This window comes from Chionomys nivalis, chromosome 1 (genome assembly GCF_950005125.1).
Source record: "Chionomys nivalis chromosome 1, mChiNiv1.1, whole genome shotgun sequence".
Classification (NCBI taxonomy): Eukaryota; Metazoa; Chordata; class Mammalia; order Rodentia; family Cricetidae; genus Chionomys; species Chionomys nivalis.
In genome coordinates, this window is record NC_080086.1 from 160,020,172 (window position 1) to 160,026,875 (window position 6,704).

Below are 6,704 nucleotides of genomic sequence, written 5' to 3' on the forward strand. Positions count from 1 at the left end.
TAACCAATGACCTTCCTCCATCACCCGTACTCTACAAAATTTGAAAATCTAAAAGAAATAGGCAAATTTCTGAACAAATAACACATACCAAAACTAAACCAAGATCAAATACTTTAAATAGACCTATAACCCCAAGGAAATAGAAGCAGTCACTACAAGTCCCCACCCTGCAAAAAAGCCCAGGGCTGGATGGTTTTAGTGCAGAATTTTACCAGACTTTAAAAGAAGAGCTAATACTACTATTCCTCAAATTATTCCACAAAATAGAAACAGAAAGAACATTGCTAAATTCTTTTTGTGATGCCACAGTCACCCTGATACCCAAACCACAGAAAGGCTCAAAAATGAAAGAGAATTGCAAACCAATTTCCCGCATAAACATTGGTGCAAAGATACTGAATAAAATACAGGCAAACCTAATCCAAGGACACATCAAAAAGATCATCCACCATGATCAAGTGGGCTTCATCCCAGAGATGCAGAGATACAAAGTATAAAATTCTGTCAATGTATACTATGACTTCCAGTTTAGTGTTCTTAGGTGACTCCTGCGTGAGCAAACAAATAGCTCTCAGATTCTTTTATTTTATTTTTTTTTTATCTCTCTTTTTGTTTCTGTTTTTATTTTTTCCAGACAGGGTTTCTCTAACTGTACTGGAACTAACTCTGTAGGCCAGGCTGGCCTTAAACTCACAGAGATCCTCCTGTCTCTGCCTCCAAAGTGCTGGGATTAAAGGCATGAGCTACCACTGGCCAGCTAGTTCTATGCTTCTACAACAGTTTCTTGCGCCATTTCTTGGGTTCCTTTACTTCTGCTTTGTAACATGAAGGGGGGTCTGCTTGTTGTTGGGATTTTTGTCCTGCCTGGTACTCCACAACTGTTTAGCCCCAAAGAAAATCATGGGTAGGTCTCCATAAATTATAAAGCTGATTGGCCCATTAGTTCTTGCCTCTCACTGGCTAACTCTCACATCTTGATTAACCCATTTTTCTGATCTATGTTAGCCATGTGGCTCAGTACCTTTTTCAGTGGGGCAGATCACATCCTGCTGCTTCGGTGATCTGGGCAGGAGTGGGAGGAATAAACTTCCTCCTTTTCCTCCTTCCCAGAATTCTCCTGTTATCATTACATCATTTCTACTTCCTGTCTGGTTTCCCTGCCTATATTTCCTGCCTGGCCAATCAGCATTTATTTATAACATGTTTGACAAAATACAGACAATTCTCCCGCACCACTTCCCCTTCTAAAAAAAAAATCAAAGGAAAATATCCATAGTCCATTTTTTGGGAATATGGGCATAGTATGCCAGGCTACTTCCAGCTGGTTGGGGATGCTGATAATCTTATGGGGACCTAAAGAAAATTTAAAGTTCTTTTTTCTTTTTCCATTCCTGTTTTGACTTATTTATTTATTGACGTTGTTTTTTGTAGTCAGGGACTCTTGCTTTCAACTTAACAGAAGTTCAAATCTGTAACAGGTTGCAGCTCAGGTAGAGACCATGCACAGCATTTGATTATTCAAAACAGCAGGAACACACAGGCTGAGTGAGTGGTCAAATAGGGTTTGCTGTTCTCAAAAATTAGGTATAATGGCAAAAACATTACCATTGATATCTAAAGCTCTTGCTCCAACCCTGGCTTCTGAGGCAGATAATAAACACATCAATTAATGGTAGGTGAAGTACAGTTTTAAAAAACTTATCTTTTTAAATCAATAACCAAGTTTCTTGTTTTTAAGTTTTTACTTTTGTATGTCAGTTCCACCAATGAAAGTCATTTGACTTGTACTTTAATTCTTCCACATAAGAATATGAAAATATGTTTGAGGAGGCAATGATGGAGGCTCAGATCACACTGCACCTCTGTAGTCTCCCAACACGAATATGCATCATACCAAAGTGTCTTGATCCACAGTGCACCTTTTCCCAAAGGAGTACCAGCGGGTAGCTGATATGTCACCACTATGGAGAATTCTAACTGGAGACTGCAGTTGTCAGCATGTGGCACCAGGGAACATGGAAAAATAGGGTAGTTGAGATTGTTAAGGAGAATTCTAAAACAGTTCAGGAAATCATGCATATGCGTTTACAGTCCATGTGAGAGTGACTTTTGGCAACTGCAAAGTGACTGAGACACGGCTTGCTTTAGAAGCACCAAAATGAAGAGGCAAGAGTGCTGGGAGCCTTCTGCTGCTTGCTGTCTTATCGCGTGGTGGCCATCTGGTGGGGTTTGTATTGAATGAACGATGCTGCACTTAATGGACCTTAGAAATTAAATTCCTTTGTCTGGAGGTTGGCTGTTGGATCCAAGTTGTAAGTACCTCCTTGTGTTGCTTCAGGAATGAGGCTGGGGTCTTCATCAATATCATCACCAGAGAAATATTGATCTATGATTTCAAATGCTAATTTATATATGTCTTCATTTTCATGTTGCTGCAAAACTTCAATTTTCTCCAAACCTCTGCATTCTTCTATTATTTCGGCTATTGTGCTTGCTTCATCACCAGCCATTATCAGGATGTTTTTAAGACCATCAAGAACCACCTGAACCACCTGAGAGTCTTTTACCGACAGTAAGTTACAGAATGGTGGTATTACATTCTGTTGCACAAGGTACTCCACTTGATCTTTTCTGCCACTTATCGTTAAGTTGCTAATTGCCCAAGCAGCTTCCTTTTGTTTTCCGAAGTCCCCCTTAGCAAGCTGGGGAATGATCATGGGGATTAATCCAGCATCTATTACAGCTTGAACTTGCTGCTGATTGCCTGCTGTTATATTGGAAAGGAACCAAACTGCTTCCTTATTTATTTTCTCTTTCGGGTGTGATAAGAAGTTTGGGAAGTGGGACAGGACATCGCAGTTGAGAACCACCTGGGAGCTCAGTCCGGTGCTCCAGTGTGGGTCTCTGTCTCTATCTCCATCCATCGCTAGATGAAGGTTCTATGGTGATATGCAAGATATTCATCAGTATGGCTATAGGATAGGGTCATTTCAGGTTCTCTATCCTCAGCTGCCCAAGGAAATAACTGGGGACATTGCCCTGGGCACCTGGTAGCCACTCCAGGTTCAAGTCTCTTGCCAACCCTTATGTGGCTCCCTTAACTAAGATATGTGCTTCCTTGCTCCCCTATCTAACCTTCCTTTATCCCCAATCATCCCGTATCCCCAAGATCCCCCCATCCTCTCCTTCTCACTTTTTTCTCCCCATATCCCCTTACCCCCATCCCACCCCACCCCTAAGATTCCAATTTTTTGCCTGGCAATCTTGTCTACTTCCCATAGCCAGGAGGATAACTATATGTTTTTCCTTGGGTTCACCCTCTTATTTAGCTTCTTTAGGATCACAAATTATAGACTCAGAGGCCCCTATCCATGGCTAGAAACCAATTATGAGTGAGCAGAAGGAGGGAGAACATGAGCAAGGAAGTCAGGACCGCGAGGGGTGCACCCACCCACTGAGACAGTGGGGCTGATTTATTGGGAGCTCACCAAGGCCAGCTGGACAGTGACTGAAAAAGCATGGGATAAAACCGGACTTTCTGAACATGGCGGACAATGAGAGCTGATGAGAGGCCAAGGACAATGGCATGGGGTTTTGATCCTACTTCATGTTCTGGCTTTGTGGGAACCTAGCCAGTTTGGATGTTCACCTTCCTAGACCTGGATGGAGGGGGGAGGACCTTGGACTTTCCACAGGGCAGGGAACCCTGACTGCTCTTGGGACTAGAGAGGGAGGAGAAGAGGAGTGGGGGGAGGAGAAGAAGGGCGGGAGGAGGGGGAGGGACATGGGAGGCGGGGAGGAGGCGGAAAATTTTTTTTAAAAAATAAAAATAAATAAATAAAAATAAAAAATAAAAAAAAGAACCACCTGGGTTTGCTCGTCAGTGCCAGTCACTATGTTCCCAACTGCTCTGAGTGCTGCAGTTTGAACTTTCACTTCCTGGTGACTCAGAAGGGGCACGAGGAATGGTACAACCCCTGAATCAATAAACATTTGTATCTGCTCATTTCCACCATCTGTCAAGTATGACAGAGCCCAAACAGTGTCTACAAGAATATTTATGTCCGTGTGGTATATGAGAACACATAAAGCTGGCAAAATCTCCTGAACTGTCTCCATAGGCGGTGGGGGGTCCTTATTCCTCAGAGATTGACAATGACCCATGTGACGTTCCGAAGGAAGGTGATGGGAATGGAGGGATTGATGAAGGACAGAAGAGGTTTGACAACTCCCAGTGATATGACATAATCACTACATTGAGGACCATCACTTATAATGTTTCCCAAAGCCCACACCGCTTGTTCACAGACATTCTGATGTGGGAAATGGAGGAGTCACAGAAAAAGGGGCACTGCATTAGACTGTACAACAGCTTGAGTCTGTGAAGAGGTTCCTGATGCTATATTAGTTAGTGCCCAAGCAGCTTCAAACTGTAATGAAGGATTATCATCCCTTTCTAGACATTTCACTAGAATTAGTAAAATCTCAGATTTTATTAGGTCATCAATTGGTGGATTTCTGTCACTGGATAATAGTTTCCTTGCTGCCTGGACAGCACTCAAACTACAGGGTTATCACTTGTAGCATTCTGCAATATAGCTTCTAGTGTTACGTTTTGTGCTTTAAAATTAGCGTCGACATCTCAATCTTCTAAGCTTTCTTCCTGGGGAACATTTCTCTTTTTCAGTAAGTGTTCATCTCTTTTGTTCTTCTGGAGTTCAACTGTCACTTCATTTCTGTGTCTTCGCATTGTCTCCACATCGCGGCCCTTGTTCTTGAAGCTCTTGATGTGGTGGTTCTCCAAGTCAGGGTTCTCGGCCATGGCTGCGCGTGGCTCCGGTGGTGGCTGCTCCCTCAAATTTAGAGTTCTGATCAAGTCCTGATTGAAGTATTTTGTGAGTCTTGATCATCTCAGGCAGCAGTTTTGAACCTGTTCTGGTTGAAGAACTCAGACATCTGGGCCATCTATTCCTGCCGGAGTTTTTTCAGGTGATCTTCCTTGATCAAAGCTGATTTTTCTTAACTCTGAATAAATCCACAGCCTCTCATTTTCTGTGGAAACAAAAGCAAAATCTTTTCTCCAAAGTAACGTACCTTTTGACTTTAATTTTGAAGCCAAGGTATTTTCAAAATACCTATCTTGGATTAATTCTGCAGCATTTATAAGCAAATATCTTTTAGCAGCTGTTGCTCCTTACTCAGCATTCAAACAATTCAAAGAGAGCATAATAGCGTACAATATCAAGATTCTCTGTGTATTTTCCATCTTTACGTGGCTTTATTTTAACCTCTATTTCTTTTATTTTTACTTTTAACTTTTGGCTTTTTGAGACAGGTTCTCTGTGTATCTTTGTCCTGGAACTCCCTCTGTAAACCAGGCTATCCTTGAACTCACAGAGATCCATCTGTCACTGCCTCCCAGGCTTCCTTCCTTCCTGCCTTCCTTCCTTCCTTCCTTCATTCATTCTTTCTTTTTTTCTTTTTTTCTTTCTTTCCTTCCTTCCTTCTTTCTTTCTCTCTCTCACTCTCTCTCCTTCCTTCCTTCCTTCCTTCCTTCCTTCCTTCCCTCCCTCCCTCCCTCCCTCCCTCTCTCCCTCCCTCCCTCCCTCCCCCCCCTCTCTCCTTTCTTTCTTTCTTTCTTTCTTTCTTTCTTTCTTTCTTTCTTTCTTTCGAGAACTTTAATGTTTAGCCTGTATATATTTTAACACACTGTAAACCATTTAGAGGTTTTTTTACTCTTTGAATCTCTCTTTACTGTCTATCTCTCTTTTTCTGACCACATGGGTCTCTAATTTGCTAAGGAATATGGAGAAGTTTTTTTTGCCACAACTCTGTGGTGTTTTAAGGTTTTTGCCAGGAAGCAAGCTGCAACAGTGTATCCATCAGGACTGCCTGCTTGAAAGAGTCAGAGTTTTCCCTGGCAGGAAGGCCCAGAAAGCCTGCATTTTAAAACAGCTCAGCTTTTTTTTCTGCTATGGCTGAAACCCGAAATGTTTTACTCTAGTCTTTCCCAAGCTTTCTCAGGCTTTCTGCGGATGCAGTTATCCACGTGGGTACCCAGTGGGACAGAAACCCCAGAAACCAAAACAAGCAGGCCTGGCCTGACACTGTTACACTGCTTCTTCTTTTTGTCCAATTATAGTGTGTTAATTTTTGTTTCAGACTATTATATTAAATGTTATTTTATTATCATTCCTTAGAACTCTGTTTACTTCCTAATGAGAGAAAGAAAGGGATTGATCCAGATGGGAGGGAAGGTGTGGAAAGGAACTTGGAGGAATAGAAGGAGGGGAAATCATAATTAGGACATTTTATTTTTGGAAAATTAATGTATTTTCAATAAAAGGAAAAGAGAAAGGAAAACCTAGTATGACTTAGAAAGAAAAGGTAATAAGAGCAGATGGAAACAGGCACCCTAACTAACCAAATAGTCTTTCTGAGAAGAATCATACTTTTTTTTATTAATTAATTTATTTATTTAATTATTAAAGATTTCTGCCTCTTCCCCGCCACCACCTCCCATTCAACCCCCCCCCCCCCAATCAAGTCTTCCTCCCTCCTCAGCCCAAAGAGCAATCAGGTTTCCCTGCTCTGAGACTATAATTCGTGATTCTAGAGAAGCTAAATAAGAAGGTGAACCCAAAGAAAAACATATAAGCATCCTCCTGAATATTAACCTTCATCAGGCGATGAAAGAAGAAAGA

At 41.8% G+C, this 6,704-nt stretch overlaps 1 pseudogene; it reads right to left on the reverse strand.

Moving 5' to 3' along the window:
- Window positions 1–2,169: 2,169 nt before the first annotated feature.
- Window positions 2,170–4,822, reverse strand: LOC130881069 (importin subunit alpha-4-like; annotated as a pseudogene).
- Between the last annotated feature and the right edge of the window lie 1,882 nt (window positions 4,823–6,704).